The sequence below is a fragment of the Strongylocentrotus purpuratus genome, unplaced genomic scaffold (genome assembly GCF_000002235.5).
Source record: "Strongylocentrotus purpuratus isolate Spur 01 unplaced genomic scaffold, Spur_5.0 spur5_scaffold_2, whole genome shotgun sequence".
NCBI lineage: Eukaryota > Metazoa > Echinodermata > Echinoidea > Camarodonta > Strongylocentrotidae > Strongylocentrotus > Strongylocentrotus purpuratus.
Genome location: NW_022145605.1, coordinates 29,009,425 through 29,030,557, shown reverse-complemented (window position 1 = coordinate 29,030,557; position 21,133 = coordinate 29,009,425). Strand labels below are relative to the sequence as shown.

Sequence of the window (21,133 nt, the reverse complement as noted above, 5' to 3'; positions counted from 1 at the left end):
AAAAGTGAAGAAAAAATTGTTAGAGACGCCCGGACTCAAACCAGGGACCTCGAGGTCGGAAGTCATAGTCCGGCAGCCATCTCGATATACCTTGTTTTAGGGTCTATAGTTTTTTTTTCTTCGGATTATAGTTCCTTAGACCATCAATTTGAAGAATTCGATTGCTGACACTCTGTCAGCATTGAGCAATTTGAGATATGTGACGTCATACAAAATGGCCGCCAAAATCCCCTTTTTAACCAAAATTAATGATATAAAAAGTTTTAACAGCATTTTACTACATTAAATGGCAGTCAAATATCTTAATTTTTTTCTAGAATCATCACTAAATAAAAATTGCGATGCTGTATGATCACAAATGATATGCAAATTTGCATAATTCGGAATGGCGCCCTCTATAGACACATTAACTTGAATAGTTCAAAATGATGGCCAAATACCAATTTCTAACATGAGATTATCATATGTCATGAGTCAGATGCACTGGATACAGTGAGTAAAAATTGTGCTGCACATTTCTTTTTATTTTGTAATTTTATACTCGAAGAAAACATGGTTGAATTTTATGCTCTCTGTCCCATAGATATGAGGTGGCATATGGTGATAAATGCCCATTTTCAGTGACAGCGTTAAGAAACTAGATTTGTATTCTAAGGTACTAGATTCTTTTAAATTAACCTACAAATTACGAACTACCGATACGATACAGGACTATATCCGTTTATAAGTTTGCTTCAAAATCTTGAAATTTGTTTAAAAGCCCTCTAAAGTGTTGGGAGCCCTAAAATATTCCATGCGGAAGAGGGTGTCATTTAACACTTAATTCTGCAAAGTGAGGTCGTGACTGTAATGCGTGCTTCCACACGCATGTTTGCAAATGAGCTCTCTTTTAATAACATTTTCTACAAACGCTTGAGGTAGTTTGAGGTAGTGAGGCAAGGTTTGGGGGTATTTGGAGCTCCTAGTCTTCGGACCCTTGATAGCCACACGTTGATACGAGCCTATGACATTCAGTTGGTTGTTGACTGTCCATAACATGAAGCAAAGCATTGAGTAGGTTGAGTGATGACATATGACCATGCTGCATCAACATTGCCAACTGAGCCCTAAGGGAGTCGAATCTTCTGCTTCATCACTTTCAGCATTGTACCCTATCCAATGCCAAAGTATGCCCCAAGAGTGTCGCATCCCGTCAACGCATGTCCTGCCAACATCGATGGAATGATATCTCCTAACTTGTCTACATTAGCAGGAACATCAATAACAGTTCAATTTGTGAAGGGGCGTCTCCATGGTCATTGGCGTTTTATAAGTCCGTCATTTTTTTTTTTTTATGGTCAGTTTTTATTCTTTTCTCTCTTGAAACAAATTATAATCATAGTACAAATTACAATCATCATAATATTTATGTAACTCTCACTGAAAATGTGATGACATTATAAATCAGTATAAATTTTTGTCTTACAAACGGCTTCAAAACGGTTTTCAAAGAAAACATATGCAATTGTATAATCCACATTTTTTTTGTTTTAACAATGTAGCAACTTATACTTCTTTTTATACTGTTGTCCTGAGAGAAAAGTTTTCTCTTTTTGTTAACCCTACCCTACCCGACCTCTCCCTTATCCCCATCCCCCCCCCCCTCTTAACCGGTGGACGACTGGCTCTGGGTTCCAATTGTTTGTCTAATACTCAGGTTTTCCCATTTAGAAAAATGAATAGTGAGAGTTCCCCTCATTGCTGCCAATTTCCTTTCTTCTACTTTATCCCCTATTATACTATTCTTTATTTCATTAAAAGAGGGTGGTTTTTTAAGTTCTCTATTTCTATAAATCAGATATTTAACAAGAATTAAAACATGATTCATTAATTGATATTTTCCTTTATTTCTCTCCTCTTTCCCATACAGAATTTCCTCCAAACTACAGTTATGTATTTCAAAGTCTAAAAATCTCGTGCACATTTCCCACACTGATTGTGCAAATTCACAAGTATAGAATTAATGTTTATATGTTTCTTCATCTTTTTCGCAAAATGAGCATAAGTTAGTCGAGACAAGACCAAAACGGAAGAGGTGATGGTTTGTATATAATATATTATGTATAAGTTTGAACTGAAACTCTCTTAATCGACTGTTAAGTGTACACTGTCTGAGTCTTAAAAATATGTTTTCTATTTCCTCACAGGAAAAACCATAGTTCCTTCCAATTCTCTCAAAAACCAAAGGTTTAAAATCATTTTTCTTTATTAATTGTACATAAATTTGTTTTGATTTTAAATCAGCTATATTAGTTGTTTTCTTCCCCAAAGTGAAATCAGTTCCAGAATTATTTTTTTCTTCTCCCTTTCTAAAATTATTTTTCCAACAAACTGGTAAACAGGCATAAAAGTGCTTGATCTTTTCAATTTCATTTATTTCAACACCTACATCGATAAAATGCCCGTCACTTTTTAGTTTACCATCGTTTTCCAGAATATGTTTTAATTTGTAAATTCCTTTGTCATACAACCTCTTATCGTATATACAACTTCCTTTATATCGAATAAGTTTATTATTAAAAATTACCACATCACCAATGTCTATACTCCTTATATGTCTCGTATTCACCCAATCTTCTAATAAATCCATATAAAATTGTGGAGCTGTCACTTTTAATAAACTTGGTATATAGTCACATGAAAATATCAAATCTCCACCCACGTGTTCAGTGACAAAGTTAAAATATTGTTTCCATTTCATGTCTTCATCTTTGTTTAGAAGTTTTTGAATCCACATAATTCGCTGCGATTTAACTTGTGCAGAAAAATTTAACATCTTTAACCCCCCCTTGGTTGTAGTCTAAGAACATGGTGTTTCTATTGATTTTATCTGTTTTTCCTTTCCATATGAAATTAAAAGTTAATTCATCCAGTGAATCATAAACCCATTTTGGAACAGGAGTAAGTGACGCCCGATAAAGAACTTTAGAATAAATGTGCACTTTCAATAGTTGAATCTTACCCATAAGTGTTAAATCCCTTTGCTTCCAAAAATTTAAAAGTGTTTTTATTTTACTTAAGATTTCTTTATAATTTAGATCTTCTTTCTTGTGTTCATCGAGGGAAAAGAAAATCCCTAAAACCTTAAGAAAGTCAACTATTTCGCCAAAAGCAAAATCACAATCTAAACGTTGACATGAACCTAACCTTAATATTTTAGTCTTGTCGTTGTTTATTTTCAGTCCAGAAATTTTTTCGAAATCTGCAAATAATACTTTTAACCTATTAATTGATTTTTTATTGCGAACAAAAATTGTAATATCATCCGCATAAAGTACTAGTTTAGTTTCCTTATCTCCAAAATTAATTCCGTCCACCAATTTATCTATTCGTAATTATGTAGATAATGATCGATGCAAAAGTAGTACGTAGACGTCTGTGTCATCCACTAGGACCCTAACATACATCTTCTCATTAGCATCAATTCAAATCGCTTGCTGTACTTCGATGTTGCCTGCTTCATCATAACTATGTTGTGGACAGACCTTTCCTTGGCATGACATCACTGCCTGGCATCACTTCAACAGGAACCTCATCTTGACGGTAAAGGCCTGCTTGTGCTTTTGCCTATTTCTGAGCACCCAATCATCCTGCAGACTCGCGCATATAATTACGATGTCGATCAACTGTAGTTTGTTGTCATGAAAAGATAGTGAAGTTAGCAACACTAGAGACACGTTTCAACAACTTCTCTCCCTAGCTTTATTGATCTCTCCCTAGCTTTATTGATCTTTCCAAAGCTTTTGACTGCGTACAACATAAACGCCTATGAGAAAGGCATTTTATGGTCAAGTTTCTGTTGGTGGACGAACGATCACCAACCTAAGATACGCCGACAATACAACACTCTCTGGCGTATTGATGGGGAAGGGTTGGGGGGGGGGGTTGGGGACAGTTAAACCCCCAAACAAAATTCAAACTGTTTTTTCTATATATTCGATACCAGTGATTTACAAATGTTGCTGAAATGACATGATTTTCCTGGGTTTTTTCTCACTTTTTAGTAAATTATTATTTCTTAAGCGTATGTTGGAAAATGACAAATCCTAAATTCACAGTCAAGCAAAAAATATGCTTATTTAAAAGCCTACATGTCAGGGTCCGCAGAACAGCGGGGCTCAGGGGACTCGAGCCCCCTCACTTTTTGTATAAAGTATGTTGAAGAGAACTAGAAAGAAAGAAAGTGACCCGAGGTGAAATGAGGTATCAAAATATGTTCATCTTACAGTTAATAAATGCCTGAAACCCTTGAGCTTCCAGGGGCTGTGCCCCGTGAACACCACGCCAATTTGCGCTCCTCTCTTCCTGATCGTAAATACTTCACCCCCCCCCCACCCCGATTTTAAAAAAGTTCTGCGGGGCCTGCATGTAACATGTATGAGTGGTGGTGATGCAGATTGTTTTTCTGCCCCTCTAAGTGTTTTTGCTCAGTATGCCACTGACAACACTTATAACAAGAACATCAGAAGAACTACTAGAACTCTTTAAAAAAGAGTGAAGGATGCAAGTGAATAATTTGGACCCTACCTCAATGGGAAAAAGACCTAGATCATGATTGGTGGAAATTAACTACATGCAACAGAGCATGGTGGTTGATGGAGAAGAAGTTGATCAAGTGGACAAGTTTATATAATGTTCTTGGGTCAATGATTGTCAAGGAGGGTGGAAGCTCGGCAAATCTGCCTTTGAAATGTGGTGTTGGAGGAAGCTACTTGGGATATCATGAAGAGATTACAACACCAATGGACACAATTAATGTCCATCATCGGAGATCAACCGCCACTTGCTACCAGGATTGACGGTACAAGCTACAATAGTTTGGTCATGTTAGCAGAAGATCAGGAGACAACCTTGACAAATTATCATTCAAGATACCTTTGAAGGAACACGTAACAAAGGAAGACTCAAGCTCAGATGGACTGACGACCTTCGGGAAATCACTAGCCACCCTCTAAATACTAAAGACACTCTACCGGATTGCAGGAGACAGATGCCGATCAAAAGGTCTCATCAAACGGGTCACCATGGTGAGCCATGATCTATATGACAACGACGACGACGACGAATAGTAAGAGATAGTTTCTTGGAGGGTAGCAGTGACGCGGGACTCAATTGGAAGACTCTCGACCCGTTATGACCTCTAGATACTCTCGGATCTGTCAAACACCAAGCAAAAATCATCAGATTTTCATCCACAGCAGAGCACAACCATCAATGACTGTACAAGGTTGTTCCAGTGTCTCATGCCTGGCCGACATCTCAACTTTTGTCAAATTCTATAAGTCCGTCTTTGACATGGGAGTGCTCGTTTCCAGAATCATCAAAAAGTGCTGTTGGGACTGGTGAAAGCTCTTATGACAAAATGTCCTTGATATTGACCTCTCTTGAACTTGTCTGCAGTCCTATTACTCTGGAGTAGATCAACTTTTCATAGATTTTCGTATCCCAACATTGACTTCTTCATGGCAGCCATGGTTTGAACTTTCTTGGAAATTGTGTCATAGAATCCACCAGGTAATATCTTTTGAAATTCATGCATCTGTCTAGTATAGATGTCAACTGCTTTATCCACATTCACTGACGTTTGAGCAATGCTGGTCTAAATAAAGCCTATCAATTGAATAATAATGTGTGCCGTAAAACCACTTCTCACCGATTTGATGAAAAATGAATTCTTTCATAGCCATTTTTTTTCTTCTTGACATATGTAGGGTAGGTGTAGGGAATTGGAGATCACCAAGCTTGAACCCATCACTGTCTGTCCGTGTTGGCTCCAATATTGATATAGCGACATATGTGGCCTTAAACAACACTTCTGCATATATCCAATTCATTTCGAAGACTACAATGCGTTCTCTCTCCGAGAAAATTGGCAAAATTGACCAAGATATTAGCAATTTTGATCGTAAAAATTTGCTCTGATATAAAAACACAATTTTCACTGAATGTTGTGGTGTATGCAGATATTTAGGGGTGGCTCTTAAAATTAGTTTTAAAAGGAAGTTTATGAAATGTGCCAACCATCACAGAAAGCTTATGGCCATTGTATGTTGTGAATGGGTGTTACAATTCACATTATGAATGGTGTCTGATCAGAAATGTGTGTAGGTAATTGGGGACACCAGGTCCAAGATGGGGGCCTACTTCTCCCCAGTTGTCCATTTCATGTTGAAAGGCACTATCATGAAACATATTTGGTCGTACGTGTCACCATTCTAATTTGAATGCATTCAATTTTAAGAAGTTGTTTCTATGCTGTGAGTTTGATCAATGTAAAAGTCATATTGCCAGAACATTATTCTGAAAGTATTTTAACATAATTGAGAACACCTTTATTACTGTAAACAAAAACTACAGAAATATTTTGGGCCACATTGTTTTAAAATCGTTTCAAAATTTCAGTAAGTTCATTGGCTCCATATATCTCTTTCAAAAAATGTCTGAACTAACTATAACAATCCCATTTTCATTCAAATTGTATTTAAAATGTCTTGATTTGTAACTGTCCCTTATTACCTACACATGTAGGTAATGAGAGACCTTTGGTGATGACGTCATTAATCATTGTTATCTTATTAATCAGTTACATCATGACCACAATTTCGTTACAAAATAAAGAGAAAAAATACTAAAGGGAATACAAAAATGTCTGTATGTGTAACATTGTTCATGTTTATGTAAATTATGCAATTGTGCTTAAGGGTCTTCCATTCCCCACACCTACCCTATCTAAATTTGTACCAAACACGATGAATGATTATGCAGCACAACTGCAATTGTTGCCCCCAAAAAGCATTTAATATGATTTCAACGTGACATAGATTTAAGAAATTGGCATTTGGCTGGCACATATATTTTATTCAAATTAATATGTTTATAGAGGGCGCTATTTCAAAATATGCAAATAAGCTGGTCATCTATGGCCATGCAACATCACAAAACATTTTGTTAGTGATGGTCCTAGAGAGATACAGACATTTGGCTGCCAAAAATTGTAGAAAAAAATCCTTATTATATATTTATTATTCATTTTTAAAGGAAAATCATGTACTTGGCGGCCATTTTGTATGACGTCATATATCTTAAATTGCTCAAGGCTGACAGAGTGTCAGCAATCGGATTCTTGAAATAGAAGGTCTAGGCAATCAAAATCCATTGAAAAAAAAACTATAGACCCTAAAACAAGGTTAGGCCAATAATCTGCATTTGGCTGCCGGACTATCAAGTGCGTTACCGATATACATGTACCAAAACATTTCCCATAGAGATTACACGTAAACAGAAAATGGAATTCTCAAATCCCACTTTGTAAGTGAAATGTGAGCATGATCCCGGCTTCTGATCAAAATATAAAAAGCACACTTGTGATTGCTTGTCTCAGCTACAACATACTCACAGCTCAGCGTAAACGAAGATAAAATGACGGAGATATTGCACGCAAGAGACGAGAATGTAGAATCCAGTTTTGAGAAAAAGTCATGTCCCATAGAGAATACACGCAAAATGTTAAAAATTGACATGCCTCCTTTAATCGCAAAATTACGCCATGATACCATTGTCAAAATGAAATATCGTGGAAACTACTTTGTAGAAAATATTCTCAGGTAGAACATATCAAATTTTGAAAGAAAATTAATCAAAATTTACAGAGATACAATCAATTTTCCAAAAATCTGCTGACGTCATAATATGCAAATTGAAATTTTGAGTTCAGAGGCCATTATGATGACGTCATTAGTTAATTGAGGGTCAAATGAGACATGAAATCATATCTCCGACTCATAATCTATCTAAATATGAAAGAAAATTGTGGGGTATCTATCCATTCTGAAAAGTTACAATGAATTTTTTATAGGCATGTTTTTGCACATGTATGTTATGTATTACAAGAGCTCGCACGCACGGATGCATATCTTAACGGACGCTCATTGCGTTATTAATGGTCAGAAAAAGGTGAACAAGGTATCAAAATGCTTGAAAAATGTGCCAAATATGATGACAGAAAAAAATTTGGCGACTCTAAGGTTTCAAAATGCAAGTACGCGCGAAAACGCGCACGCATGCGCGTGTGCGCGTTTTTTTTTGCAAAATGCTTCAAATGGCCTGAAACGTATGCAAAATTAATTGAGGACGAATTGGAGCATTTTAAAATTTTGATACGCACGTACGTGCGCGTCGAGGTGCGCGCGCGGAAATTTATTGACATTTTGTGTTGACTTTTGACCTGAAGTTGATGTATATTAAATATGGTTGATTTTTGATGACTCGTTATCGAGATATGATAATGACCTTTTTTTTTACAAAATGGCGCCTGGATGACGTCACGATGACCCCATGACCTTGAAAAAGATTTTAGGAACTTGATATTGTAGGGCCTGATGACTGACAGAAATTTGAAGGAAATTGACCAAGTCGATTTCGAGTAAACTTGTGCACAAAAAAGTGTACGGAAGAAATAAAAATAAACTAGAATTTAATTTGTCACGAGGACGAATAAGGTGGTCTGCCTTCAAGTTATATAGACATGTAAACAATGATGATCATGATGATGATCATGATGATGATGATCTTGATAGTAATGGTGATGACGATGATCATGATGATCATGATCATGATGATGTTGATGATCATCATCAACAGACCATGATGACATTTGATTGGAAAAAATGGGCAAACATTCAGATAGCATATAGTCTCAGCTACAATATACTCGAAAATCAACATAATCCAAGCAGAAATAATGTCGATATTGCTCGCAGAAGATAGGAATGTAGATTCCAGAATTGAGAAAAAGTCTTCTCCCTTAGGAATTACACGCACAAAGTAATGGATCAAGTGAAAATAGGGTTATAATGAAGTAAATATGGCTGTTTATTACGCGATTTGTGATTCTACGTGTTTTAGTATTCAAAGGAGAGGGTACAGTGAAAGGTCAAAAAGAAAATAAAGATTGTTGGAGACGCCCGGAATCGAACCAGGGACCTCGAGGTTGGAAGTCAAGTGCGTTACCGATATACCAAAACATTTCCCATAGCGATTACACGTAAACGGAAAATGAAATTCTCAAATCCCACTTTGCAAGTGAAACATGAGCATAATCCTGGCATCTAATCGAGAAATAAATGGCACACTTATGATAGCTTATTGTCTCAGCTACAACATACTCGATGCTCAGCAAAAACAAAGCTAAGACGACGGAGATATTGCTCGTGAAAGACGGGAATGTAGAATCCAGTTTTGAGAAAAAGTCATGTCCCCTAGAGAATACACGCAAAATGTAAAAAATTGACATGCCTCCTTTAATCGCATAAATACGGCTTGATGTTTTCATCAAAATGAAAATTGGTGGATACTGCATCTGTAGAAAATTGTCTCAGCTAAAACATATCAAAATCTGGATGAAAATTGATCAATATTTACAGAGATACAATCAATTTTCAAAAAATATGATGACGTCATAATATTGGGGTCATCTTCCATCCTAAAGAGCTACAATGGATTTTGTATAGGCATGTTTTTGTCCATATATGCTATGTATTACAAGAGCTCGCACGCACGGACATTTACCTTGAACGGAGGCCATCATAAATACGTCATGAGTTAATTGAGTGTTCGAACGGAATTTACCTTGAACGGACGCTCATTTCGTTATTAATGGTCATAAAGAGATAAACATGGTATCAAATTGTTCGGAATAAAATGGGCAATACTATGATAGACACAAAAAGGCGATTCTAGGTTGCGTACAACCATTACGAACACAAACGTGCGCGTAAACGGAAAATGAAATTCTCAAATCCCACTTTGTAAGTGAAATATGAGCATGATCCCGGCATCTGACCGAAAAATAAAGGGCACACTTGTGATAGCTTATTGTCTCAGCTACAACATACTCACAGCTCAGCGTAAACAAAAATAAAACGACTGAGATATTGCTCACGAAAGACGAGAATGTAGAATCCAGTTTTGAGAAAAAGTCATGTCCCATAGAGAATACACGCAAAATGTAAAAAAATGACATGCCTCCTTTAATCGCAAAATTACGCCATGATACCATTGTCAAAATGAAATATCGTGGAAACTACTTTGTAGAAAATATTCTCAGGTAGAACATGTCAAGATTTGAAAGAAAATTGATCAAAATTTACAGACATACAATCAATTTTCCAAAAATCTGCTGACGTCATAATGTGCAAATTGATATTTTGAGTTCGGAGGCCATTATGATGACGTCATTAGTTAATTGAGGGTCAAATGAGACATGAAATCATATCTCCGACTCATAATCTATCTAAATATGAAAGAAAATTGTGGGGTATCTATCCATTCTGAAAAGTTACATTGAATTTTGTATAGGCATGTTTTTGCACATGTATGTTATGTATTACAAGAGCTCGCACGCACGGATGCGTATCTTAACGGACGCTCATTGCGTTATTAATGGTCAGAAAAAGGTAAACAAGGTATCAAAATGCTTGAAAAAATGTGCCAAATATGATGACAGAGAAAATTTTGCGAATCTATGTTGCAAAATGCAAGTACGCGCGAAAACGCTCACGCATGTGCGTGTGCGCGTTTTTTTTGCAAAATGCTTAAAATGGCCTGAAACGTATGCAAAATTAATGTTAAACGAATCAGAGCATTATAAAATTTTGATGTATACCAAATATGGTAGATTTTTGATGACTCGTTATTGAGATATAATAATGACCTGATTTTTACAAAATGGCGCCTGGATGACGTCACGATAACCCCATGAACTTGAAAAAGGTTTTAGGAACTTGATATTATAGGGCCTGATGACTGACAGAAATTTCGAAGGAAATTGACGTTGTCGATGTCGAGTAAACTTGTGCACAAAAAAGTGTGTAGAAGAAATAAAAATAAATAAAGAATAAAGAAAGAAAATTCTAACGAAATCAATAGGTGATCTGTCATCGACAGACCACCTAATAAAGAATAAAGAATAAAGAAAGAAAATTCTAACGAAATCAATAGGTGATCTGTCATCGACAGACCACCTAATACAGAATAAAGAATAAAGACTAAAGAAAGAAAATTCTAACAAAATCAATAGGTGATCTGTCATCGACAGACCACCTAATAATCCGATTTAACCTCAACAACATAAACAACACCACACCATCGACTCTCAGATCAATATCGCTTTACATAGCTAACTATAAAACTATATATCAAATGTTTTATTGCCATGGTAATAAGATTCCTCGTTTTATTATTATTATTATTATTTATTCGGCAATTCACAAGAAATATAACGATGTGAATATGAGTAAACAAACATTACGAGAATGTCTATTATAAATGCACAATCTTCCTGGAGGTCTATTGAGTGTATCAGTTGGCTGCCGGGGAAGAGGAAAGCAAACTTAATCACTGTAACCTAATGGTTCCTCTTCCCGACCAACTGGTGCACCCAGAAGACCTGCAAAATATAGCATGAAGGTAATAGAATGTATTGCATTTCATTAAAAACAGCTAACAAAGACAAGGCACAAGGAAGAAATCAACTGTTCTATTTATTTTTTTTTGTTTTAAGACACTAGGTCATGACACGATACTAAACATAAACATGAGGAATTAATTCTGACTTAAAAACTATTGCATAAAATGTCCAGTAGGTAAACTGAAACCATGAAGGAAGTGCTAAGTAGGCTTCAGGCGAGTAATTAAAGACACTAGGAGAACGAATACATTAAAGAATAATTTATATTATAGTATACAAACAATTTATAAAGAAACTCCGTTGAAAATATCCAGAAGATGTTTATAGACTGGAGAAAAAAAAAGACTCCAGAGACATAACAATGATGAAATCAAAATTATAGCTTCGGCTCAGAAATATTTTATATATAGTAGACAAATAAATGATTACAAAACATACCGTAATTATTACATCAACCTCTTGTAAATTGAATTAAACAACAAGTTCAAAAGAAAAAAGTTAATCAAAGAACTCAAACTGAATAAAAAGGCTAAATAATTAAACCTCCAATCAAAATCATGAAAAGATTACCGTACAAACAACTACTGCATAACACTAATTGCAACAAATATGTTGTACTTTTTGATACAGTGTCTTTATTCGCTTTCTAAAGACTTTGGAAATATTGCCACCAGTAACCATCATCACCGCACAGTGAATTTTTTTTTTTTTAAATCCTTCTAGGTAGGCCTACACACTTATATAGTAAATCCGGGTGTTGCGTGACAAATGTAGATCAATGTCTTTAAAGAGGACACCGTTGCTTTGTAGGAGCTAGTACCCGCAACCTTCATATGCTCAATCACGTATTCGAGGTACTCATTTAGGGCACCTCTTATAAGGACGTGGTGTTATTGCTTAGGCCTTAGGTTGAGTGACTAGAGACACCGGCTTGGTTTTGTGTTGGACCTACTGGAGCAGGAGCGACTCGGATCAACCTCATACTAGGCTTAGCTGCACTTCCCTGACAAAACAAGATGGTAGATAACAAAACAAAAATGGTAGATAACAAAACAAAATGGTAGATAACAAAACAAAATGGTAGATAACATCAATAAAATAACAAAGAAATATCCACCCCACCCCCGCCAAAAAAAAATAAGAAGAGAAGTAGAAAGTAACCATATATGATTGCAATAAAAATAAAAATGCATATTATTAGATCCTGAATAATAAAACAATAATAATACTATAAAAGAACACGACACCTCCACACACGTTTGTTTGTGAATATAACAATTTTACATTTGAATATAGCCAACATATTTTTTCATATGAATCAACAATACAATGCCAATTTTCACACATTCAATTCGGGGAGCAGCATTTCACTTGACAAACATCTTTGCTATACAAAACGTCGTTATTCATTCGCCCCAACAAACTCATGAGAGAAGTGCCACAAGACAATGTGGCAGTGTCATTTCATTTAACATTGTACTAACAAAGATTCTCATACCAGCACAATAATTCATACGAAAGATAACATTTCGAGGTTCATGAATAAGATTAATGAGACTTTAAATTTCCCTATATTTTTCCACTCTTTCTTGCATTTTCAGTTAACACTGTAAAAACAAAGATTCTCATACCAGCACACTAATTCACGCGAAAGATAACATTTTGAGGCTCATGAAAAACATTAATCAGATTAAAATTTTCCCAGTATTGTTTCCCTCTTTCTAGCATCATCACGTATAACAGACGCCCCCCCCCCCCCCGAAAAAAAAATTATGTTCGATGCGCGATTTGTTCGAATCAGAATCGAGCGGTTACACACATGCGCGTACAAAAACACTGGGCAGATATATGCTATCATTGCAATAGAAAGAAAAAAATATAATTATTGCATAATTAGATAAAGTGTAACATTAAACTTCATTTACTTCAGTTGTTGAAACTGTACTGGGATTGGTGATCGAAGCCCTGCTTTCACGAGATTTGCGAACATGTTCTATGATGGCGTTTCGAACCTGTTGTAATATTACAAAATCACAATAATAGAGACTTTCTGTTTGATTTCATGTTAAAGGCTAAATCGGAAGCGCCATATCGTGAGCACTGTCTGTCTTGCCTGTTTCGAGGAGTTGCACATATTTACTGTGGACTATCGGACACTCGCAGTTTTGAAGAATTTCTTTCTTTAAATAGGCGGTTGGGAGATCAATATTCGAATATTATTTTTTATATAGCCTACTTCTAATACAAAATCCACGATGAAATTAATAATAATAATAATAATACATAACATTTATTAGGCGCTTAATACTGATGTTTCTAAGCGCACAGTGTTCTGATTAAGAGAAGACTATAACCCGTAGAATTAAATTAGAAGAAAAAGCAAAAATACAAAAGTAACATAGATAAGGTAAGAAAAACAACTTGGCTTTATACACTAAACACGAATTACAAGCAGCATATTGTGGGGCATAAGGTTTACACTTTTGCCTGTTGCATCATAGCTATCCTTTCTCCACGATAAGGCCCATCTTTACTTCTTTACAGAGCAAATTCCCCGAAATAAAATTGTTTTGAATGTCTGATGCCAGCTATGATTTCATTACATACCTCCGAATTGAGAAAGCAATAGAGCCATGCGACGAAGAACCCCTGCAAGGATACAACAGAAATTATCTACGTTAGTACGATACATGCACAGCACTAAACTTAGATATGAACGTCTCGTAGTAGTAAAACAAAATTGAAAAATACAAGTAAAAATGTTGAAGACACATATGCCCGTGCATGGTTAGAATCATATTTGAGTACTGAGCAGACCATTACATCAAGAAGGCAGAAATTATCTAGGACCTAATCTGCGTTGATTGCCTGTGAGGTTTTTCGAAAATAACAAACGAAAAATTCTTGTCAGATGGATAATCAGTGCACACAAACATGGTACGGCACTACAGAAATTAGTAGGATCAAACTTTGGTCCAAAGATATGATATATTTAGTTATTAGGAATTTGATGGTTTTTCCCTTATTGTGTAATGGTATGTTGAATATTTCAAATTATTTTTTTTCACTTCTACAGAGCCAAAAATCTCAACTTTCTCTTTAAAGAAAAGGTAGGATTATCTTCGTTTCATCGGCCCCATCCTCTCTTTCTTTCTTTTAGTTTCCATTTTGTTTACATTGAAAAATAAAATCATCATGACACTGACATCATAGTGTTGGATTACAACGCCAGGTTAGCACTGATATTAGAAGATACCTGAAGAGAATTGAGCAGGTTGAAGGTGTATTCCAACGCCTTGACGTGAGGGAAAACTGCCACTACAGTTGTCAATAGCCAAGCGATACCAAGCAGGGGGAAGAGCAACAAAGTGCTCCGAAGTCCAGCTCTGCAAAGCAGTGACAACGAGAATTTACACAGTGATTTTTTACAAACATATACAAAAACATTGGAACCCATACGCACCTATCCAAATCTATACACAAGTCTGACAAAATACCCACACACAGAACTATATCCAAACCCAAACACACACACACATATCCAAACCCACACACAACTATCCAAAACCACGCACACAAACACACGCGCGCACACGCACATACACACACACACAAACACAAAACAAACGCGCACATACATACATACACACACAAACACGCACACACCCTTCCAAAGCCACAGAAATCTACATACACACTCACATACATTCCTCAACCATTAATGAGTCAATAGCCAATGTATATCAAGCAATACGAGGAGAAACGGAGGGCTCAAAAGATCAGCTCTGAATAAACACAAAATGATTTGACAAAATTTACATGAAGAAGGAATTTGGAACTGAATATAGAGGCGTAAACCTGCGTTAATAAAAATTTATAAGTAAGTGTACATAATGTTCGATGATTAATTAACTCTGTTAACTTTGACGTGTATTCCATATGTATTGTAATTTGTATGTTCATTTGCATTTTTAGTTTTGTATAAGATGTAATTGTATATCAGTCTATTTTGTGTATAGCGCTTAGAGACTTCGGTGGTAAGAGCTTTATAAGTAATGTTTTTATTTATTTTCTTATTATTATGATTTACTCCGAAAAAAAATACTTTCTGAACATATACGTAATCGAGACAAAGGGTAAAGCAAGAACATATTGTAATTGAAACTATTTCTTAAAAAGTAATTAGGTTATTACTTGATTTGCTTGATCTTATCGTTGTCAAGTTGACCTCGAGATGCAGAGACAACTGTCTTTACAACCAGTAGGAGAATAACTACGTTGACCTAGAAGTGTAAAATAAACTAGATTTGTAATACTTGTTTGAAACAAGTATAGGTGGGCTGGTGTAACTAAAATTTGAGACAAAATAAAAGGGAAATTTGAGATAGCTTGTCTCAGCTACAACATACTTGAAGTTCAGCGTAAACGAAACTAAAACGACGGAGATATTGCTCGCGAAAGACGGGAATGTAGAATCCAGTTTTGAGAAAAAATCATGTCCTATAGAGAATGCACGCAAAATGTGAAAAATTGACATGCCTCCTTTAATCGCTAAAATACGCCATGATGCTTTTGTCAAAATGAAAAATTGTGACTACTGCATTTGTAAAAAATTGTCTCAGCCTGAACATATCAAAATTTGGAAAACAATCCATCAATATTTACAGCGATACAATTAATTTTCCAAAAATATGCTGACGTCATAATATGCAAATTGAAATTATGAGTTCAGAGGCCATTATGATGACGTCATAAGAAAATTGAGGGACAAATGAGACATGAAATCAAATCTCCAATCTATATACTATCACAATATGAAAAAAGAGTTGGGGTCACCTTGCATCCTAAAGAGCTACAATGGATTTTGTATAGGCATGTTTTTGCACATATATGCTATGTATTACAAGAGCTCGCGCGCACGGATATTTATGTTAAACGGTCGATCATTCCGTTATGAATAGTCATAAAGAGACAAACATGGTATCAATTTGTTTGTGAAAATATCTGAAATATCATGAAAGGAAAAAGAATGGCGATTCTATGTTGTGCAATAGTTTTACTCGCGAAAACGCGCACGGATGCGCGTGTGCGCGATTTTTAATAAAATGCTTAGAATGGCCTGAAACGTATGCAAAGTGATTTTGAGACGATTTTGAGCATTTTAAGATTTTGCGCGCGCATCGACGCGTGGACGTACGCGCATGCGCGCGTAATTTGACCTGAGATTTAACGGACGGATATTGACCTTGATCATAATAAATATGAATGAGAATTAACTTTTGATTATGAAGATATGATCATGAGTTGATTTTCCGAAAATTTTACAAAATGGCGCCTAGATGACGTCATCAGTGAAGGCCAATAATGAAAACGTTATTGTGCCTTACATATATCTATACATATGAGTGCCAAATTTCAAGGCATGTGATTGAGCCATTTTCAAGTTATCTTGTCCACAAAAAAGTGGTTAGAAATAAGAAAAATAAAGAATAAATAAATAATAAAGGCAATTCTAACGAAATTATAAGGTGGTCTGTACGATATACAACCCACCTGATTATACATTTTTGATAATTTTCCTGCTAATGATGAGATTCTAATCAATATATATATATTATCGCAGATACAAGGCAAGCTTCAAACATTGACATTTCGGTAATAAGGAATTGTCGATCGTTAACTTGTTTTTTTTTTTGCCGGCAATCATGCGTAGGATAATAAATGTTTTCAGATATCACGATGCGACGATATAAAAACGTAGGTCTTAACATTTAAGATAAGCATAAAATATGAAACTTAACAAGATTTATATGCCTATTTTCCTTTGAAAAATCTCCTTTACTCACTGAGCAATAGGAGTTGCAATCAAACAGATATAACGAGCATTTGCAACAGTGAACTTCTATTTCATAATGTAAACTCATTTTTTTAAGTGCGCATTTGAAGTACTTCCACCGTTTGCATCTTACGTAGTATATATCCAAATACGGCAGATTTTTTATTTTTGAAAAGTTGCAGCTTGTGAATTGAAAGAGCTGCTTAGTTTCAATTGAGAGGAAAATTGTAGACTTTGTTTAAGAGTGGTGCTATTGTACAATTTAAAATGCAAAATTGAACCATTATAAAAGGTGGTGTCAAACAACAAGATAATGCGCAAAACACTACTCTATCTTCTCATATCAGTATTTTGGAGGAAATTACCCAACTCGTCAGAAAAGGAACATCAAACTAAAATCCAGGCTTTCCAAGCTTCCGTAAGACCAAAATCAAAAAAATAAAATAAAACACTGCATACTAAAACCCTCAAAATAACAAATAAACAAATCGCACAATATTAATTACGAGTTTCTTACAAGTACGATTGCCATAGCTGGCCCGGTGAATGCCCAGATTGTCCCATCTGTTGGATTCAGCCAGCAACTGTATTTTAAATCGGATTGATAAAGATAAAACATTTACTTCAATTATGCAAAAGTTTAAATTCATTGCATTAATTGTGGGTACCATTGCAAATATTTGACACTTGAACTATGATATTACAATGTAACTGATTTCCGTGCACTATCATATATATTAATAATAAGAGTTTTTTAAATAACATTATACTCACCTTTGTTCATAGCCATAGCTTTGATGCTTTACGCCTCCAGTTATGATAAGTATCACGGCTGGACCACCTTCGAAAGAAGGAAATAGTATGGTATATTGCAAATTAGAGTAGTGTTTTGATAATCAGCTGCTTGTGGCTAAACTGAGACTAAGACTGAAAGCTAAGAAATGTGTTTCAGCTCCCACAAGGTATGATGTTTGAAATATCCCTTCTCAATTCTTAGTGGAAGTAAAGAACAAGTTTAAGCGGCTGTTGAGAAACGATGAAGCAGAGCAAACACCGAATGAGCTGTGGGAAGACATGAAAGAAACAGTTGAAAATGCAGCAAAGAACCACATTCCAAAGAAAAGAAAGCTGAAACAACCATGGATCTCAAATCAGACTTTCGACATTGCTGATGACAGGAAGAGAGCAAAAGCAAAACACAATAGAGGAGAATGGTCGAGACTCCATAAGGCAGTTACAAGTAGTGTGAAGGAGGACAAAAGGAAATACATCGAGGGGAAGTGTGAAGACCTAGAGCGTCACAAGAACAACTCAAAGGCAGCATTTGCAATTGTGAAAGAAATCACAAAGAAAAAAATCCCAAGACTGGATGTAATTAATGATGACAATGGCAAAACATTGACGGAAAATGAAGACATGTTTCCTGCGCAGGAACAAGTTGACACTCAGTGGGAGGAAGGTGATGAAATGGAGCCCCCTCCATTAAGATCAGAAGTGGAGCTTGCAATGAAACAACTGAAATATGGCAAATCCCGTGGCTTCTACAACTTGACTTCCGAAATGTGGAAGGCTACAGGTGAAGAAGGTACTGACCTGATGTGGCGTCTCTGTTGCAATATATGGAATAGTAGGGAGTGGCCTAAGGACTGGTGTACAGCTGTTTTTATACCATTGCAAAAGAAGGGAGATCTGAAAGAATGTGCAAATCTCCGAACGATCAGCTTGATTTGTCATGCAAGCAAAAAACTTCTTAAGGTGATTAGCAGAAGAATGAAAAACAAACTGCAAGCCGAGATCTCACATGAGCAAGCAGGGTTCCGTGAAGGTAGAGGGACAAGAGAACAGATCGTCAACATTAGAAACATAATAGAGAAATGCAGAGAACACAGACATCCCCTCATTTGTGCTTTATAGATTATAGCAAAGCATTTGACTGTGTGAGCCACTCTCAATTGTGGAATACAATGGCAAAGATGTGGTTCCCAAGTCACATCATCGAAATGATCAAAAACCTCTATCATGACCAAGAAGCAACAATAAGAACCAGTAACGGCAATACTGAGTGGTTTGGAATTGGTATGGGAGTACGTCAAGGATGCATACTGTCTCCGAACCTTTTTAACATTTATTCTGAGGACATTATGAGAAATGCTCTGGAAGGATTCAATGGGGGAGTCAAATTTGGAGGTAAAAACATCACGCACCTAAGGTATGCTGACAACACTACTCTCGTTTCCAGCAGCAGAGAAGAGCTGATGGATTTGTTGAATCGCATCAGACAGGCAAGTGAAGGGACAGACCAACTTCTAAACACCAAAAAGACAAAAATAATAGTTGTCGATAGAGATGATAATAACACTGACTTCACCGTAGCTGAAAATAAGATTAAAGTAGTAAATCGGTTTGAGTACTTGGGTTCAATCATCACTAACAAAGGAGAGAGCACCACAGAGATAAGGAGAAGGATGGCAATGGCGAGATCAACAGTACAGAATATGTCTCACATCTGGAAGAACCGAGACCTATCTCTCAGTCTGAAGGTTTGTCTGCTTCAAGCAACTTCTTTCTCTATTGCGACTTACGGGAGTAAGTCATGGGCCATGACACAGAATGACAGAAAGAGAGTTGGTGCCTTTGAAATGTGGTGCTACAGGAGGCTGTCGCGGGTGTCATGGAAAGATAAAAAGACAAATGTGTGGGTCCTGGAAAAGATTGTAACAAACTTGACCATCGGAAGGGGAATCATGGAAAGAAAACTAAACTATTTTGGGGCACATTGTTAGGAGATCTGAAGGTGTTGAGAAGCAAATACTGCAAGGAGCAGTCGAAAGAAAACGGGGTTGAGGTCGTCCACAAATATCTTGGACTGATGATATCAAGGTGCAACACAAATGACAGGCGAAAGAGTTGCATGGCGTGCTCTCGTGAAGACTACAGCAGCGCTTTACAGCGCCACCTGAAGTTGATGATGATGATTGCAAATGGCGGATGTGATAGTTTGATTATACACTGCGTCTCCAAAAAACGAAACCGAGAACTATCGATGATTCGTTTTTACTGGCTCCCTGCCGTAGCAACAAACATAATTAACAAAAGACTTAGCTCCGTCTCGTTGACAACCAGCCATGCATGAAGTCTTTTTTCTACAGCTGATTGTCAACGAAACGGAGTTAAGTCTTTTGTTAATTCCGTTTGTTGCTACAGCAGACAGCAAGTGAAAACGAATTCGTTTAATCAAATTATGGAAATGCAAGCACTACTTTAAACAAATAGCACTTTGTTATTCCTAGGTCATTCTTCCTGACTGAGGTGTCGTATGAAAGGGCAGAAACTCATTTTTTAGAAATGTCATTTTCTCTTTGAAATTCAGATACCGTCCGCCAAATGACTTTTTGTTTTTCTCTCTTCAAATTCATTTAAGTCACTCATGCGTAAAAAATGGATTATACGAGTTGCATCAAATGAAAGAGGAGGATCTAAGCTTAACAAATATGTGTCATTTATCAATTATAATTAAATTTAGATAAAACATTGATAATTCTCGGTTTCGTTTTTTCTGGGACGCACTGTATAGGTTAAATTAAAGCCAAATTATATTACTTTAACAAGCCAATCACTGTAAAGATTGATCATTAGCTTAATCTTAAGTACCAGTGGGTATTGATTTGCCTCTAGCAGCGTTGTCTAATAAAACCGTCTTTCATTTGAACTTACCCTACCGTAAAATGCCATTAAACAGATTTGAATATCTGGATTGTACAGTGCGTCCCCAAAAAACGAAACCAAGAATT

General features: G+C 36.1%; 1 long non-coding RNA gene across 1 annotated transcript; it reads right to left on the bottom strand.

Moving 5' to 3' along the window:
• Positions 1-14,111: 14,111 nt before the first annotated feature.
• On the bottom strand, positions 14,112-15,783 carry LOC115926558. Its single transcript, XR_004065085.1, has 3 exons — positions 15,701-15,783; positions 14,763-14,892; positions 14,112-14,155 (listed from the first exon to the last, which is right to left on the bottom strand). It is a non-coding gene; the product is annotated as an uncharacterized LOC115926558 (long non-coding RNA).
• Positions 15,784-21,133: the final 5,350 nt, after the last annotated feature.